Here is a 20,234-nt window from a genome sequence, read left to right as displayed (position 1 = left end):
TCTAGACTGTGCTCTACTCTCACCCTGGTGCAACAGACTTTCCCTGACAACTTTCTAAGTTGCATTTGGCTAGAAAATAATTTCAACCCATTCTTTTGTGAGTTCTGCTTCTCCAGATCTAAATTTTGAGGCATTATTTTAAAGTTGTTTGAAGAGGAATTTGGTGATCTCAGGCAGGTCTCTGACTTTTTTGGTCACTTCAGAAAATTGTAGTATATCAATGAACAATCGTAGGCATGAGTATGAGCATATGGCAGGAAAAAATATGATTTTTTTAGGCAAGCTGTGTTTGGAGTTAACTTTTGTATTTGCTCTCTTCTAATCATATATGTATTTAACTGAGATGGATCTGTAGAGGCTTGAAGGCAAATTTTTCAGCCCTGCTTTGGATGGAATTTAGCATTATTCCATTGTTTTTGAGGAAGATTATCACAACCAAAAATGGTAAGGTCTTAATAAAAGCAAAGGAGATTAAGAAGAGCTGGCAAGAATTTGTAGAAGTATGCAAGAAAGATCTGAACAACCACAATGGTGTGGTTACTGGTCTCAAGGCATATATCCTGGAGAAAAAAGCCAAGTGGGCTTTAGGATGCATTGCAAAACATAAGGCTAATGGAGGTGACAGAATTCTAACTGAACTGTTTAAAATGCTAACTGATAAAGTACTGTACTCAATATGGCAGCAAATTTGTAAAACCCTATAGTGAAAACTGAATCTGAAAAGACCAATTTATGCACTAATCCTACAGAAGGCAAATAATGTTTGGAATTCTAAACAAGGGCACTTATATCACACATCAGCAAGATTGTACTTAAACTGTGAGCTAGAGATTTCTCATTGTTGCTCTAGTGGTGTTCCTGGAACAGCAACTAATGGTGATGTCTACACTGGGGGACAAAGTCAAACTAGACATACTGAAAAAATGTTCATTTCAAGATTTTATAAGGAGGAGTTTCTTCCAGGGACCACAGACAAAATGGCAGAGCAAGGTAGAATGGCTCAAGGTCACCATCAGAATCCCCTCAAATCATTATTAAAATGTCACAAAAAGAATACAGGAGTGAAAGCAACAACAAGGAGACAGACAGAAACAACTTTCAAAAAAAGAAAGACTTGAAGATGGTGGCGTACAGGCAAAGAAAGTTCAGACCTCTGAAAACCTGTCCTCATCAATTAAAAACCAAATGCTCCTAGGGGACTGAAAGCCAAATCTAAAAACAGGACAGAGCTAAGGAACCCTCCTGCTGGACTCAACATAAAAGGTACACCCCCCAAAAACCTGAATTTGAGAACATTCAGGTTTAAGGGGAAAGAAGAAGGAAGGTCCTAGGACCCCTTCCCCATCCATAGTACTGAGCCTCCAGTAGTGACTGGAATCTCTGGGCAGGCAAAATCTCTAGTCAAGAGGGAATACCTTGTGGGCAATTGACCATATTAACAAGGAAACCTACAAAAATCAACTGAAAAACTAGTCAAAATAATCAACAACTTTAGTAAAGTTTTAGGATGCAAAATAAACCCACATAAGCCATCAGCATTTCTACATATTTCCAACACATCTCCACAGCAAGAATTAGAAAGAGAAATTCCATTTAGAATCACCCTAGACAAAATAAAATACTTAGGAATCTATTTGCTGAGACAAACACAGGAACTATATGGACACAACTACAAAACACTCTCCACACAACTAAAAGTATATCTAAATATTTGGAAAAATATGGGTAGGATGAGCTAACATAATAAAAATGACAATCCTACCCAAACTAATTTACTTATTTAGTGCCATATTGAACTACCAAAAAACTTTTTTACTGAATTAGAAAAAAATAACAAAGTTCATTTGGAAAAAAAAAAGATCAAGGATATCCAGGGAAATCATAAAAAAAAAAAAACTGCGAAGGAAGGAATCCTTGCAGTCCCAGATCTCAAACTATACTATAAAGCAGTGGTTATCAAAACAATTTGGGACTGGCTGAGAGACAGAAAGAAGGATCAGTAGAATAGATTAGGGGTAAATGACCTCAGCAAGACTGTCTATGATAAACCCAAAGACCCCAGTTTTGGGGACAAAAATCCACTATTTGATAAAAGCTACTGGGAAAATTGGAAGACAGTATGGGAGAGATTAGGTTTGGATCAACATTTCACACCTGACACCAAGATAAACTCAGAATGAGTGAATGACTTGAATATAAAGAAGGAAACTATAAGCAAATTAGGTGAACACAGAATAGTATACATGTCCGATCTTTGTGAGAGGAAAGACTTTAAAACCAAGCAAGAGCTAGGAAAAAAATCACAAAATGTAAAATCAATAATTTTGATTACATCAAATTAAAAAGGTTTTGTACAAACAATATCAATGCAACCAAAATTAGAAGGGAAGCAAGCAACTGGGAAACAATCTTCATAACAAAAGCCTCTGACCAAGGTCTAATTACTCAAATTTATAAAGAGCTAAACCAGTTGTACAAAAAACCAAGCCATTATCCAATTGATAAATAGGCAAGGGACACGAATAGGTAATTTTCAGTTAAAGAAATCAAAACTATTAATAAGCACATGAAAAAGTGCTCTAAATCTCTTAAAATCAGAGAGATGCAAATCAAAACAACTCTGGGGTATCACCTCATAATTAGCACATTGGCTAACTTGACTGCAAAGGAAAGTAATGAATGCTGAAGGGGATGTTGCAAAGTTGGGACTTTAATACATTTCTGGTTGAGTTGTGAATTGATCCATCCATTCTGGAGGGCAATTTGGAACTATGCCCAAAGGGTGCTAAAAGACTGTCTGCCCTTTGATCCAGCCATATCACTGCTGGATAATAAGGAAAAAGACTTGAACAAGAATATTCATAGCTGTGCTCTTTGTGGTGGACAAAAATTGGAAAATGAGGGGATGCCCTTCAATTGGGGATGGCTGAACACATTGTGGTATCTGTTGGTGATGGAATACTATTGTGCTCAAAGGAATAATAAAATGGAGGAATTCCATGGAGACTGGAACAACCTCCAGGAATTGATGCAGAGTGAGAGGAACAGAACCAGGAGAACATTGTACATAGAGACTGATACACTGTGGTATAATCGAATGTAATGGACTTCTCCATTAGTGGCAATGCAGTGTTCTGAAACATTTGGAGGGATCTATGAGAAAAAACACTATCAACATTCAGAGGAAAAACTGTGGGAGAAGAAACACAGAAGAAAAACAACTGCTTGAATACATGGGTCAAGCATATATGGTAGGGGATGTAGACTCTAAATGAACATCCTAGTGTAAACACCAACAACATGGAAATGGGTTCTGATCAAGGACACAAGTAATACCTAATGAAATTGCATTTCAACTATGGCAAGGGTGGGGGAGGGATGGGAGGGAAATAATGATTCTTGTAACCAAGGAATAATGTTCTAAATTGACTAAATAGAATTAAAAAAAAAGTAAAGAAAGATTTAAAAGGTAGGTAGAGAACATCTAGGGCACTGGGTTGAGAGGAAAGCATGGTCAGCAAGGAGTGAAAAGCAAGCCAAGAGCAAGTTACATACCACACCTCATGTCATCTGTCCCAGCTTTGGAATTTAAGTTCAAGCAAACATTCAGACACTGAGACCATGCCTGGGCAGAGAGTTCCAAGCCAACTCAAATCCCTTGAGGTTTCAAACGTGTGGTGAAGTACAGAATCCCAACCCAGGGCAGTTTGTGCTAAAGTGGGCTGACTTTGTGAGTTCCAATGAAGGCAGGTGTCCCAGTCTGATCATGTGCTAAGGATATAGACCCCAACTTGGGGTAGTTGATTGATCCAAGGAGGGGTCTAGATCTTTTTGACAGGGGCTCAGGGCAGAGGTCCAGGACAGGGAAATCAACTGTTTCTGATTGGATCAAGTACACAGTGAGACCAAAAACTTGCACCTAATTCTGGGGCTAGAATTTGATCAGCCCGTGATCTGATCAAGTTCAGAGTGAGATCAAAAGCTTATGTCCAAATCTGAGGCAAGTCTTTAAGCTATAAGTATCTCAAGGGTTAATTGAATCAGTAGTGGGAAGAGGCCCACAGAGCTCTCAGCCCTCAGGCCATCACACCACCTTAGAAGAACTAAAACTGGCAGAAACCAAAAAAAAAAAAAAGCTAAGAGCAGGATCAAGAAAAAACTGAAGTTTAAGAAGGTAACCTAACCTCCCAGAAAACAGATCTTCCTTGCAAAAAAGGTAAGAAAAAATTGGGCAAACAAAAACAAAGCACCTAACTTTAAAGACATTTTATTGAGACAAAAAGTAAGGTAAAGACACAGAAGAGGACACTGAAAGCAAAGGAAACATATGCAAAGTCCAAAAGAAAAATAAGGATTGGACATAGATTCTGAAAGAGCTCAAAAAGACTTCAAAAACCAATTAAGAAAAGCAAAGGAAAAGTATGGAAGAGAAATGAAAGTAATGCAAGAAGAAATGGTCCAAATGAAAAAGAAGAAATAAAAACTGACAGAGCAAAAATCAGGCCTTAAAAATTGAACTGACCAACCAGAAACTAATGGTTTCATGAGAAATCAAGGAACAATAATGCCAAATCAAAGGAATGAAAAAACAGAGTAAAATGTGAAATATCTTATTGAAAAATCAATTAATCTAGAAAATAGTTCCAGGAGAGACATTTTGAAAATTGTTGGATTGCCTGAAAGTTATGATTAAGAAAAAATCTTGGACATCATAATGTAAGACATTATCAAAGAAAAATTCCAGATATCTTCAAAAAAGAGAATAAAATTGAAATTGAAAGAATTCACAGATCACCTCCAGAAAGAAAGAAATCCTCAAATGTTAACTTCCAGGAATGTAATAGCTAAATTCAAGAGCCACAAAGCCAAGAGGAAAATACTGCAAACAGTCAGAAAGAAACAGGATCACACAGGACTTAGTGGTATCTACATTAAAGGAATGAAATGCATAGAATATGATATTCAGGAAGGTGAAAGGTCTGGGTTTACAAGCCAGAGTCACATACCCAGAAAAACTGAATATATTCTTTCAGCGTTGGACATTTCAGAATGGACATTCAATAAGATAGAAGATTTCCATGCATTCCTGAATAATAAGCCAGATTTAAACTGTGAGCTAGCCTTCAGCAATATATGAACCATGAATTATCAGATGTACAAGATGGTTTTTGAAGAAGCAGAGACCAAGTTGCCAACATTTGTTGGATTATGTGGAGAAGACAAGAAGCCCAGAAAAAGAATTACTTCTGCTTCATTGACTAATTGGTTTTTGACTTTGTTGATCATGACAAAATGTGGCAAGTCCTCAAAAAGATGAGAGTACCAAATTATCTTACTTCAGAAGAGACAACAGGTAGAATCAAATATGGAACAAATTATTGGCTTAAGATTGGAAAAGGAGTATGGCAAGACTGTATATTGTCACCTTATTTTTAAACTTTTCTGTAGAATACATTACGTGAAATGTTGGGCTGGATGAATCAGTATCTGGAATTAAAGTTGCCACAAGAAATATCACTGGTGGCAGAAAGTGAAGAAGAATTAAGAAGCCCTTTGATCAGGGTGAAAGAGAAGAGTGTAAAAGCTGACTTCAAGCTTAATATAAAAAATGATGGCAAGTGATTCCATCACTTTCTGGCTAATAGAGGGAGAAGAAATAGAAGAAGTGTCAGATTTTGTATTCTTAGACTCAAAGATCACTGCAGATGGTGACTAGTTCTTAGAAGAAAGCTATAGAAAATCTGGACAGCATACAAAAGTCAGAGATACCACCTTGCCAATAAAGGTTCATATGGTCAAAGATATGTTTTTCTACCATCAATGAATGGATTTAGGAATTAGAATAGTTTTTCTGGGTTAAGATGACTGCTGCATAGAAGCAGGACTCTTCATCTCTTTACCACTGACCAATAGAGGCTACTTCAAAAGGTCCAAAAAACCCAACCCAAATTCAGATGAACAAAAGGACTCCACAGTAGGGAGTAGCATTGGAGATACATGGGATTTGGGCATTTCCACACTATAAGGGAGTGAAATAGCTCCCACCAAAATGCAAGCTGATCAAACCTTTCCTATGGTGCCAGTCAGAGCCAGCACACAAGAATCAGAGCAAATTAGAGACAATCCCTAGCTCCCTGGTAGTTGACTAAGAACACCAGGGATTCATCCCTGAGAGAAGCTAGACTTTAGACCCCAGGAGGCTGAAGAGTGTGGACCTTGGGAAGAGAGAGCAGAGAGGAGCAGCACACAGTAGAAGCCATAGAGACTCAAGAGGTGACCTCAGGCAAAAACCATGTTCTTTAGCTCCATACACAGAAAGCCTGCACCCTTCATTCATACTTATGACTGGAAAGGGAAGGAAAAACCTTGGATAATGACAAAGAGTGGAAAGTTTTGTCACATGGACCAGGGAAAATTGAGTGGATAGCAGTTAAGGGATAGATTTAGCATCAACTTAGACATTGGTACATGCAAAAGGCTTATGACTTCTTCGATACTTTTACTAGAGGTAAAGCTGATGTGTTGGCTTTGTTGGCTCTGTCAAAAGTGCTTGTGCTGTGATCCCCTTTGATGTTCCTGTCGCTTCTCAAACTCATTGTCAGAACCTCACATAAGGGGAAGATATCTGTGACTGAACTGATGGTTTTATCATTTGTGCTATTCCTCATGTTGCTCTGGTTTATCTCCTACACCTTACATTAGAAGACTTACAATAAACTGTAATAATTTGTCATTATCCAAGATATGGAAACTAAAAGAGGAAGAAACTCCTAAAGGAAAAAATAAATATCAGCCTTTGCTCTTCTTCAAATTTCAAATTCTTCCATTCCCCCCACCCCCTCTAATTATGGTGACCCTTTGGTGGTAGGGTGGAGGCAGCTGTAATTTTTTCTATTTCCCCCCTTTTACTTTTAGTACTGCCCATTTTAGGAGGTTAGTCCTACAATCACTAAAATAATGGAAGGTTGTCTAGAAGGTCACCATTTTGAATTTACTACCAAGGGTTAGCATTTTTTTTAAGGACTGTTTCCTTGATATGGTTTCTTTCTTCCCATCCAAAACCTGAGGTAGGGGAAGGTTCCTTTTCGTCTTCCATTTTAAGAATTAGCCTTCCCTAAGAGGAAGCAAATTCACTTCTGGAACTTGATTGATCCATGCATTTCTTATTGCAACTGATTTCCCTAAACTCCTAAAGGATTATAGGCTTAGGCCCCTTCCTCCAATAGGAATTAACTTCCTCTAAAAGGAAATAGGCTCTACCTCCAACAGAGAAAAGCTGTCCTGGGGACCTATGTGCCTGGGTTTCCCTCATATACCTTCCTGGCCATCAGAGACATAAAGAGTCCCAACTATGTGGAGGGCTATATACATAGAGAGAGGACTTAGTAGATTCCTGAAGACCACAGGAGTCTCTATGCTCTACCATAGCCTGTCCTGATGACTAAATCTGTATCCATACAGAGACAAAAAGGACTGAATTCAGAAAAGTTGGACGTTCATGTTGAAAAACTTTCTGGGGTTAGAATGAAATAAATATCCTTTTGTTAATTGTTCAATATCTTTAGATTACCTCCTTTTGTTCCAACATTAAACTTGAATTAAGATAGTGCTGACATTAAAAGGAAGCAGTGTTAGGAAAGCAATATACACAACAATGTAAATAGAAAGAACCATAACTACAAAACAATTAAAATTACACGCTGAAACGTTATAATGATTAAACTTGATCTCCCAAAAGAGATTATAGGAGTCTGCCTCCCACTGCTCTTTTGTAGAGTTTTGGGTCTATGTAGGGGTGTGCTAGTTAAATATTTAACAATTGGCTCTCCCCCAATTTTTTTTCAGGTGACTGACTATTAAGATTAAAGTACGTTATTAACATTTTCTCCATCACCTTCTTAAGTCCATTAATCAATAAAACAGAAAATTAAATCATGGTTTTTAGTATTTTTCCAAGTTTTGAGGTGAAAATTTAATAATAATCTCTCACGAGGTAGTCTGAGTTGGCTTCAGCACATCCATCACTGGACCTATGGGAATAAAGCTTTGGATATAATGTCATATAGTTTCTGGATATTTTAAAAACTGATTTAAAAACTATAAAAATGAAAGATCAGATAAAAAATTGGATAAGCTTATTATTAAGAAAAAGTTTATCCAATTTTTCCCCATGGAGTTTTCCTTTTAAAGCTTTCCCCCTTCTTTAGAAAGCATTATCTGAGTATTGGAGGTGGCAAAGGGCAATCAATCTTAACTTATTCGATTTCCCTAGAATATCTGGCATTTGCTTTCACAGCATACGTAAATGGAACAAATAGTTGTAACTCTTAAGAGTGAGAAGGGTGCACAACAGCTTTCTTCTGTTTGTCAATAGTTTTGTTTCTGTTGAAGCTGATACCTATGAACAGATGATGCTTCATATGTACACATCAAAATGAATAGGTGAACATTTCTTTCTTGTATAATGAGAGACAGGCAGAAACGCACAGACACAGAGAAGCAGAAATGGAGAAAAGAAAGAAAGATCCAATAACATTTAACTCTCAAAGGATAAGTTACCAGTATGTCTTTAATTTCAAGTTGGAGCTAGATGTAACTTTTTCTAATTTAATATTAATGTTCCAGCATGGTAACAAACCTTTTTTGGTATTCCACTCTTCACCCTTACACTGCAGCTTAAAAACATGCTAAATAAGTAATAGGAAGTGGATAGAGGAGGTTTGTGCACAAGAATCACCTTCCTATCCCTGGCTTGTTATATGAGATGCTTTATATATTTTTAAAGGACAGAGACATGATGATCTGTCCACTTCATTGGAAACTTTAACATCTGTTTTCTCCTCATTGTTTGTCACCTCATGCTGAAAACTTTTAGCTTTTATTTAGGATATATCTGAAGGAAAACAATTATACCTAATATGAAATGGTACCTTTTTTCTCTAGTAGAGAGATCCTCAAAATTAATTCTTGGCATTTCTCTAGCTTCCATCTTGGGTAAAAGGCACACTAGAGGCAAAATCCCAAATGGTACTGACTTAAGGTAAATGTATAATATGATTACACATATATGCATATGTCGTATATCTTATGAAAAGGGATTCTGTCTTGAGAAGAGGTTTCAGGTCTTCTAATAATAGAAATATGGGAATTAATATCTTGTGGAAAGTGATCGGCTTCATCTCAGCCATCACTCCTATACCAAATTATCTAATAATAGGAGGGGGCAGGAAATAGAGGCAATAAGTTGGTAGTATATTAAATGAAGTCTGAAAAAATTCTTCACTTTTTATATATTTATGAGGAATGAAAAAACATCCTGACTGGAATTAGAGGGGTAGCTTAACATGGTTTGATGAAGATCAGACTTGCCTCAGCTATTTAAGACACAATTAAGACAGGAAGGAGCTTCAAGAAGTATAATCCCTAGATGTTAAGAATAGAGAATTACTTCTCTGAGCTCTCCCAAGTTTCTCTCCAAACATCTCCAAAATAATACCTCAAATGAGATTTTGAAATAGCAGAACAAACAAAATGTCAGATGAAACAATTTTCCAGGCCAAGACAACTGGGGAGGAAAATGGAAATCATTTATCTCACTGTAGTAGAGCCCAGAGACCAGCAGTTTGTATAGTAGTAAGCCAGGCACTGGAGGTGATGTTAATGACTATATCAGGAGTTTTTAGAGCTCTTAGCCAACAGACAGTGGTTAGCAGAGTTGAAAAAATGGTCAGAAGAAAATTGTAGGAAACCTTTTAGTGACACCAGTTTAGGACATTGTTACATTGCCCATTCTAGGTTGTAGCTCAAGGGCTAAGAAGAACAAGAGCACGTGTGGCTGAATGGTTCAGGGGCCCTTATCTAAGTTTGACAGAGAGAAATGTTTGTGATTATGATTACTTATGGGGTAGTAGGGATACTGGTCTTAGTCCCAAGATAGAGGGAAGCACTATCAATTATGGTTTCAGGAGAGAGGAGTATCTGGTCATAGTTCTAGGGTCAGAAGTTTTAGCACAGGTTTCTACCGTGTAACTAGGTAGCTTTCTGGATGAAGACTAGAGGAAAAGTCAGAAAAACAGGGTGCCACAAGACTCCCTAGATCATTCCACCTTGGAGGCTCTCCAAATCTATAGATTCTCAGAGATAGTATTGAAAACATCAAGAAAAGCCTGATGTTTGGGACAGTGCTCTCTCCACCCTGAGAGCAGAACCCAACGTTAGTCCTGAGTTAAAAATTTAAAAATAGGCTACAACAATGGACAAAACCCAACCAAACAAAAAGAAATTGAATATAACAAGCTACTCTGGTGACAGGAAATATTAAGACACAAATCCAGAAAAAGTCAACAACATCAAAGCAACTACAAGCTTCTCAAAGAAAAATGTGAATTGGATACAATCCCAACAAGAATGGGAAGAACTTAAAAAGGATTCAAAAAATCTATTAAGAGAAGTAGAGGAAAAATTGGGAAAAGGAATGATAGTGATGCAATAAAATTATGAAAAAAGAATCAACAGATTAGGAAAAGAGGCATAACAAATACTAAAGAAAAATTACATGTTAAAAAACAGAAATGACCAAAATAGTAAAAGAGACATAAAAATCCATTGAATAGTAGAATCTCTTAAAAAGTTGAATTGGTTAAATGGAAAAAGAGGCACAAGTGTCAATGAAGAAAATAATTGCAATAATTTGACAAGTGCTAATGACTCCATGAGATATCAAGAATGAATAAAACAAAATTAAAAGAATAAAAAAAAGAAAAAATAAAACATCTTTTTAGAAAAAAACTAACCTGGAAAACCGATTGAAAATGCCCAATTTAAGAAATTTTGGATTGCCTGAAAGTCATTAGTAAAAAAAAGAGATGAATCACTGTCTTCTAAGATATTATCAGTGAAAACTGTTGTTATATTTTAGAACCACGGGGTAAAATAGAAATAGAAATTTTTTCCAATTACCCTGTTAAAGAGATCCCCAAATGAAAATTCTTAGGATTATTATAGTCTGTTTCCAGAGTTTCCAATTACACAATATTGCAAGCAGCAAGAAAGAAACAATCCAAATACCATGAAGTCACAGTAAGATTTAGTAGCTTCTATATTAAAGGATTTTGGGAGGACCTTTGGGATATGATATTCTAGAAGATAAAGGAACTAGGATTACAATAAAGAACCACTTACCCAGAAAAAATGAGTATAATTACTCAGAACAAAATGGATATACAATGAAATACAGAACTTTTAAGCATTCTTTTTAAAAAGAACAAAATTGAATAGAAAATTTGACTTTTAAATATAAGATTCAAGATAATTATAAAAGGATAAACAGAAAAGAGAAGTCATATGGGATTCAATAAAATTCAATTGTTTGCATTCCTAAATGGGAAGATGATATTTGACTTCTAAGAATTTTATTGTTTTTGGGGCAGTTAGAAGGAATATACATAGAGGGTACAGGTATAAACTGAATAAGATGGAATGACAACTAAAAAAAATAAAATTAAGATGTGAAAAAAAGGATGCCATTGGAGAAAAGGGAAGGGAGAGGTACAATGGAGAAAAGATTAAACATAAAAGTAGAGCAACAGTAAGAGTTTTTGTAGTAGATGTGATTACTTAACCCTTTCTCTCATTGGAATTGGCTCAAAGGGGAATAACATGCATACTCAGAGGCATATAGAAATCTAAATTACCTTGTAATATAAGTAATTTTTTTGTCAGGGACAGGGGATAAAGCAAGAGTGAAACAGAGAGAGAGAGAGAGAGAGAGAGAGAGAGACAGAGACAGAGACAGAGACAGACAGAGACAGACAGAGAGAGACAGAGACAGAGAGAGAGAGAGAGAGACAGAGACAGAGACAGAGAGACAGAGACGGAGACAAAGGCAGAGACAGAAACAGAGAAAGACAGTGACAAAGTGGGGAATAAGTGGGGAAAATAAAATGGAGAGAAATACCCAATTAATAATCATAACTATGAATGTGAATGGGATAAACTCAGCCATAAAACAGAAATAGACAGCAGAATGGTTTAAAAAACAGAATTCAACAATGTGCTGTTTACAAGGAATACACTTCAAACTGAAAGATCCCAAAAATAAAAGTAAGGGACTGGAGCAGAACCTATTATGCTTTAGTTGAAGTAAGAAAAAGCTAGGGTAGCAATCATGATCTTAGAGAAAGCAGAAGCAAAAAGAGACCTAATTAAAAAAATTAGCAGGGAAACTACATTTTGCTAAAAGGTACCATAGGCAATGAAATACTAAATATATATGCAGCAAAAGACATAGTATCCAGACAACAAAACTATACTGGGGGGTGAGGGGCTTCAACTTTCTCCTTTCAGAACTAGATAAATCTAATCATAAAATGAAAAAGAACAAAGTTAAGGACATGAATAGAATTTTAGAAGAGTTAGATATGATAGAATTTTGGAGAAAACTGAATAGAAATAGAAAGGAATATATCTTTTGTTTTCAGCTGTACAAAGCACCTTCAGAAAAATTGACATAGCTAGTGATAGTAATTAGAGAAGAAAAAGAAATTGAAGGGATTAAAGCAGCCAACAAGGAAACTAAACTATCATTCTTTGCAGATGGTATGATGGTATACTTAAAGAACTCCAGAAAATCAACCAAAAGACTAGTGGAAATAATTAACAGCTTTAGTAAAGTGGCAGTGTTTATCTTGTGATAAATCCACATAAATCATCAGCATTTCTATATATTTCCAACACGGCTCAGCAGCAGGAGTTAGAAAGAGAAACTTCATTTAAAATCACTCTAGACAATATAAATTATTTAGGAATCTATCTGCCAAGACAAACACAGGCATTATATGAACACAACTACAAAACACCTTTCACACAATTAAAACCAGATCTAAATAATTGGAAAAACATTAATTGCTCCTGGGCAGGATGAGTTAAGATCATAAAAATAACAATCCTATCCAAATTAATCTACTTATTCAATGCAATACCTATTAAACTACTAAATTACTTTTTTATAGAATTGGAAAAAATCCTAACAAAGTTCATCTGGAAGAACAAACGATCAAGAATTTCAAGGGAAATAATGAAAAAAATGTGAAGGATGGGGGCCTGGCAGTACCAGAGCCATCAAGTCCACACTGTTTGACACAATCACAGGTAGAAACCAGGGACTGCAAAGCAGCTCCTAGTAAGGATGGAAACACCCACTCAGACCCCCCACCCCCACCCAATGTGACTTCTCTCACTAACTTCCCCTATTATTGGAATTGTTATGATTATTATTCTTGCCTGGCCCCAGGAAAACATAGATGAGAACAAAATGTCTGCAGGGTTGAAATAGATGTCCCACTCTAAACTCATAAAATATTGACAAAAGATTCTTCTTACAAAATTAAATCTAAGGATTCCTATGTGCCCATTTAGATAAAGAATCATAGATGGGACCCCCTTTTAAAGTATAAAACCCCTAACAAAACTGTATTTAGATTCTCCACCCCATACTAGCCAGGGATGACAAGCTTCCCTGATTCAGTATATTAATTGCCTCTCAAGGAGAGGCTGGTACATTCCACCCCACCTCACTGGAACTGTTTTGTTAATTCTGTAGGCAAGGTAATATGTCTTGGAAACCTTAGTGAAACATTAGAAAATGAAAGTCTGATATTGGAAAAATACTTAACACTGGGTTATGTTGATTCTACCTTCTGACTCTGCTGACTTGAAAACAATGTTGTGCTGATTATCTCCTTAGAAGTTTGATTGATTGTGTTTTTGATTAAAGTAAAAAATAATCACTCTTGGACATGTCTAAGCAACTCATGGGTTAATGGGAAGTGACCTTTAGCTTTGCTATTCCCATGATAAGAAAACATCTATCTTTTGCAAAGCTTCATGTTTCTTGTTAGGATCTATAGAAACAAAGCATGGAGGATAATCATAGAATGTTAATTAAATAATTTGTTAAAAGTTAATGTATGACCTACTCCATTATCTGTAAGGAAGCATGTATGTTGAAAAATGAAATTGTGTGCCAAGGACATGTGTAATCACTGCAGTTATAAAAATAAAGTCAAGCCTGAGCCATGGCAGAGCAGTTTTTTTGTTGTTGTTGTTTTTGCTATGCCTGACTACAGGTTAAAAGGTTAACAGTTTCCCATCTTCTTCATTATGCCGATGCTGTCACTCCTGCAAGGACCCCCAGTCTCCACAGGAGGGCTGGCCCCACACACTGTGACAAAACTGTATCTTAAAGCAGTGGTCATTAAAACAGTATTATACTGGCTAAGAGACAGAAGGGTGGATCAATGGAATAGACTAGGAGTAAGTGACCTCAGTAAACTAGTATTTGATAAACCCAGACTCCAGCTTTTGGGACAAGAACTCACTATTTGACAAAAACTGCTGGGAAAATTGTAAAACAGTATGGGAAAAATCAGATTCAGATCAACATCTTACACCCTATACCAAGATAAATTCAAAATGGGTAAATGACTTAAATATAAAGAGTGAAATCATACATAAATTAGGTGAATATAGAATAGTATACCTGTCAGATCTGTTGGAAAGGAAGGAATTTAAGATCAATTAAGAGATAGAGAATATTGAAAAATGTAAAACGAATGACTTTGATTATATCAAATTAAAAAGGGTCTGTACAAACAAAACCAATGCAAACAAAATTAGAAGGAAAGCAACAAACTGGGAGAACATTTATATAACAAAACTCTCTGACAAAAGTTTAATTTCCCAAATATATAAGGAACTAAGTAAAAGTTACAAAAAACCAAGCCATTCCCCAACTGATAAATGGGCAAGGGACATGAAGAATCAGTTTTTACATGATGAAATCAAAACTATCAATAAGCACATGAAAAAGTGTTATAAATCCCTCCTGATTAGAGAAATGCAAATTAAAACAACTCTGACTTGGCGGACTGACCAATATGGCAGCAAAGAAGAGTAATAAACATCATTGGAAAATTGGGACACTAATACACTGCTGGTGGAGTTGTGAATTGGTCCAATGATTCTGGAGGGCAACTTGGAAGTATGCGCAAAGGGCTTTAAAAGACTGCATGCCCTTTGATCCATTCATAGCATTGCTAGGTTTGTACTCCCAAGAGATAACAAGGAAAAATACTTGCATAAAAATATTTATAGCTATGCTCTTTGTAGTAGCGAAAAAATGGAAAATGAGTGGGTGTCCATTGACTGGTGAATGGCTCAATAAATTGTGGTATATGTTGGTGATGGAATACTATTGTTCTAAAAGGAATAATGAACTGGAGGGATTCCATGTGAACTAGAACGACCTCTGGGAACTGATGCAGAGTGAAAGGAGCAGAACCAGGAGAACATTGTACACAAATGGATACATTGTAGCCCAATTGAATGTAACTGACTTTGCTACCAGCAGCAATGCAATGATCCAGGACAATACTGAGGGATTTATGAAAAAGAGCACCTTCCCCATTCAGAGAAAGAATTGTGGAAATGGAAATGATTTAGAAAAATATGCAATTGAGCACATAGTGCAATAGGGATATGATTGGGATTTTGATGTTAAAGAATTGCTCTGCTGCAAATATGAATAACAGAAATAGGTTTTGACCAATGATACATGTACAACCCAGTGGAACTGCTTATTGGATTTAGGAGCGGGGAGGAAAGGGGTGGGGGAATCATGAATTATGTAACCACAGAAAAATATTCTAAATCAGAAAAAGAAAAAAAAAGAAAAATAGACATGAAACCTCCAAAATAATGCATAAAACAGTAAAATATATCATTTTTATGTCATAATACAATAAAATTATATCCAATAAAATAGATTAAAATTATTTGGAAGCCAATTTAATCTTAAAGAACAAGACAAAAAATAAATCATGGAAACAAATAATTCCATTAAAGAGAATGACAATGAGAAAATAAACCAAAATTAATTGGAGTATCTAAAACAGTATTAAGGGGAAATTATATACCTCTAGACATTTACATAAAAAAGCATTCCAAAGAACTGAGCATTCAACTAAAAATTAGAGAAAAACAACAAATGAAAAATCCCCATCAACACCAAATTGGAAATGAAAATCAAAGGAAAGATTAAGAAATTGAAAATAAGAAAACTACTTAACTAATATGTAAAACTAGGTGCTGGTTTTATAGAAAAAATAATAAAATAGATGAACCATTGTTTAATTGTATTAAAAAAGAAGAAAACCAAATTACTTATATAAAAATGAAAAGAGTGAATTCAATACCAGTGAAGAGGAACTTAAAGGAATAATTGGGAGCTATTTTACCAAATTATAAACAATAAATCTGAAAATCTAACTGAAATGGATGAATATTTATAAAATATTAATTGTTCAAAGTAAGAGAAGAGGAAATAGACTACTTAAACTTACATTAGAATAACATATTGAGCAAGACATAAATGAGCCCTGGGGGCAGGTAAAAGGCAAACAACATAGAATCAACAGGGTAGCCCACAAGGGTAGAACTTCACCTTATCAGAGCTGGTATCCTGAAGGACACCACTGGAATTTCCCTGAGCTTGGTCCTGGAGACCTGGTCCAAAGCTCGGCCCTAAAGGAGTGGATACCACGGAAATCTCCCTGAACTATCCCAGGCTGTGGCAGTTGGATAGGAGTGAAAAACGAGAGTGCCCCAGTGAGTGGTTGCTGAGGTCCTGGGACCTTTCTCGCTGCCACGTTCCTAGGATGATGGAGTCCTTGATTGCTGTCACAGGGAAAAGTAGACTCCGAAGTTGCAGTGGCATAACTGTATGTGGGCATAACCTGAGGTCAGTCTCACACTGGGGCTTGATAGGGGGGATTGAGATGAAATCAGACCAGGGCCATAAAAATGGGAATAACTAAATAGGACCCAGGAAAAACCAAACATACACACAAAAGATCTTGAAACCTGAGGCAACATACTCCTGCTCCCCAGGAACCCTGCAACTCCAGCAGTCCCTGCAGCATAAAGCTCATAACTGTCTATTGTTCTGGCCACTAAAACAAAAAATGGAATTCAATTAAAAATGAGTGAGGGCCTTGGGAGGGGGGTGCAGGGGGGAGGGACCCAAGGGGGCCGGGAGGCCACTGAGCTAGTGCAGCAGTGGTGCCAGCAGCAGAAGCCGCAGTGGCGGGATGCGCAACAGAAGCAGCTGTAGCACCTCAAGTCCTTTTATGAAAAACCTCCTCCTGGACTTATTAAGGAAGATGAGACTAAGCCAGAAGACTGCATCCCAGATGTACCAGGCAAGGAACATGCCAGAGGATCTCTGGCTCATGCTCCAACTAAAAGACTCTGGCTGCCCCGGGGAAAGAAGAGCAATTCAACGTTGGCGCTGTAAACAGTATGGACACAGAACAGGTGACAAAGAATGCCCATTTTTATCAAAGGTAATCAGAAATTAGAACAATTCAGAGTAGCACACGAAGATCCCATGTGTGACATCATAGGAGAGGATAAAAGGCATGAAAGAGATGTGAGGATACAGCAGCTAAAGAAGCTACTAGAAGATTCTACCTCAGATGAAGATGGCACTAGTTCCAGCTCCTCAGAATGTAAGGAGAAGCATAAGAGAAAGAAGGAAAAAGAGAAACAGAAGAAAAGGAAAAAGTAGAAAAAAAAGAAAGAAAAAGGAAAAAAAAGTTGATTCTAAATCAAACGAGAGTTCAAACTCTGACTAAAAAGTCATTTCCTTTGAATCCACCTTGTCACTCCAGAATCATAGCTGAATGTCAGAGGTAAAGAAAAAGTAGCCACAGAAGGGCTGCAGTTGACAGAGAAAAAGGAACCAAAAAACTTCCATAGTTAGCATCCCCCCATGGCATTTTGCCCTCGCTGCCAATGGTGAATTGACTATGATGTTGCTTCTTATATGCAACACTGCTGGATTTTTCTCCTCCTCTTCCTTGTGTACTATAGTTTGTTATTAGGTTAAAATTTTTTTTTATTTGGTCAATTTCAAACATTATTCCTTGGTTACAAAAATAATTTTCTATTCTTCCCCCACCCCTCCCATAGCCAATGCACAATTCCACGGAGCTTTATATGTGTCCTTGATCAGAACCTATTTCCATGTTGTTTGCACGTGGATGTTCATTTAGAGTCTATATCCCCAGCCATGTCCCCTCAACCCATGGGATCAAGCAGTTGTTTTTCTTCAGTGTTTTTTACTCCCACAGTTTGTCCTCTGAATGTGGATAGTGTTCTTTCTCATAGATCCCTCCAGGTTGTTCAGGAGCACTGCATTGCCACTAATGGAGAAGACCATTACATTTGATTGTACCACAGTGTATCAGTCTCTGTGTACAATGTTCTCCTGGTTCTGCTCCTTTCGCTCTGCATCACTTCCTGGAGTCATTCCAGTTCATATGGAATTCCTCCACCTTATTATTCCTTTGAGCCCAATAGTTTTCCATCTCTAACATATACCACAATTTGTTCAGCCATTCCCCAATTGAAGGGCATCCCCTCAATATCCAATTTTTGCCACCACAAAGAGCTCAGCTATGAATATTGTTGTACAAGTCTTTTTCCTTATGATCTCTTTGGGGCACAAACCCAGAAGTGCTATGACTGGGTCAAAGAGCAGACAGTCTTTTAGCTCCCTTTGGGCATAGTTCCAAATTGCCCTCCAGAATGGTTGGATCAATTCTCAGCTCCACCAGCAATGCATTAATGTCCCAACTTTGCCACATCCCCTTCAGCATTCATTACTTTCCATTGTTGTCATGTTAGCCAATGTGCTAGGTGTGAGGTGATACCTCAGAGTTGTTTTGATTTGCATCTCCCTGATTATAAGAGATTTAGAACATTTTTTCATGTACTTATTAATAGTTTTGATTTCTTTAACTGAAAAATGCCTATTCATGTTCCTTGCCCATTTTTCAATTGGAGAATGACTTGATTTTTTGTACAACTGGTTTAACTCTTTATAAATTTGAGTAATTAGACCTTTGTCAGAGGTTTTTGTTATGAAGATTGTTTCCTAATTTGTTGCCTCCCTTCTAATTTTTGTTGCACTGGTTTTGGGTGTACAAAACCTTTTTAATTTGATGTAATTATTGATTTTATATTTTGTGACTCTTTCTAAGTCTTGCTTGGTTTTAAAATCTTTCCTTTCCAAAGTGTCTTACATGTATACTATTCTGTGTTCACATAATTTACTTATAGTTTCCTTCTTTATGTTCAAGTCATTTATCCATTCTGAGTTTATCTTGGTGTAGGGTGTGAGGTATTGATCCAAGCGTAATCTCTCCCACACTGTCTTCCAATTTTCCCAGCAGTTTTTATCAAATAGTGGATTTTTGTCCCCAAAGCTGGGGTCTTTGGGTTTGTCATAGACTGTCTTGCTGAGGTCACTTACCACAAGCCTATTTCACTGATCCTCCTTTCTGTCTCTTAGCCAGTACCAAAAGGTTTTGATGATCACTGCTTTATAGTATAGTTTGAGATCTGGCACTGCAGGGCTATCTCCCTTTGCATTTTTTTCATGATTTACCTGGATATCCCTCATCTTTTGTTCTTCCAAATGAACTTTGTTATGTTTTTTTCCTAATTCAGTAAAAAGTTTTTTGGTAGTTCAATGGGTATGGCACTAAATAAATAAATGAATAAGTTTGGGTAGGATGTTCATTTTTATTATGTTAGCTCTTCCTACCCATGAGCAGTTAATATTTTTCCAATTGCTCAGATCTAGTTTTAGTTGTGTGGAAAGTGTTTTGTAGTTGTGCTTATATAGTTCCCTTGATTGTCTTGGCAGATAGATTCCCAAGTATTTTATATTATCTAGAGTGATTTTGAATGGAATTTCTCTTTCTAATTCATGCTGCTGAGATGTGTTGGAGATATATAGAAATGCTGATGACTTATGTGGGCCTATTTTGTATCCTGCAACTTTGCTAAAGTTGTTGATTACTTCCACTAGCTTTTTAGTTGATTCTCTGGGATTCTTCAAGTAGACCATCATATCATCCACAAAGAATGATAGCTTGGTCTCTTCATTGTCAATTTTAATACCTTCAAGTTCTTTTTCTTCTCTAATTGCTACTGCTAGTGTTTCTAGTACAATGTCAAATAGTAGAGGTGATAATGGGCATCCTTGTTTCACTCCTGATCTTATTGGGAATGCATCTAGTTTATCCCCATTGCAGATGATGTTTGCTGATGGTTTTAGATAGATACTGTTTATTATTTTTAAGAAAGACTCTTCTATTCCTATACTT

At 36.6% G+C, this 20,234-nt stretch overlaps 1 protein-coding gene and 1 pseudogene across 4 annotated transcripts in view; one reads left to right on the top strand and one right to left on the bottom strand.

The window, feature by feature from the left end:
* The window catches only part of DSCAM (DS cell adhesion molecule), an 829,709-nt gene that overhangs the window by 8,905 nt on the left and 800,570 nt on the right, over positions 1–20,234 (bottom strand). The gene's annotated exons all lie outside the window — the stretch shown is intronic.
* On the top strand, positions 17,039–17,693 carry LOC130458854 (retinitis pigmentosa 9 protein-like; annotated as a pseudogene).

The sequence above is a fragment of the Monodelphis domestica genome, chromosome 4 (assembly GCF_027887165.1).
Source record: "Monodelphis domestica isolate mMonDom1 chromosome 4, mMonDom1.pri, whole genome shotgun sequence".
In the NCBI taxonomy this organism is placed as follows: domain Eukaryota; kingdom Metazoa; phylum Chordata; class Mammalia; order Didelphimorphia; family Didelphidae; genus Monodelphis; species Monodelphis domestica.
Note: the sequence above shows the minus strand (reverse complement) of the source record. Positions and strands in the feature narration are given on the sequence as shown.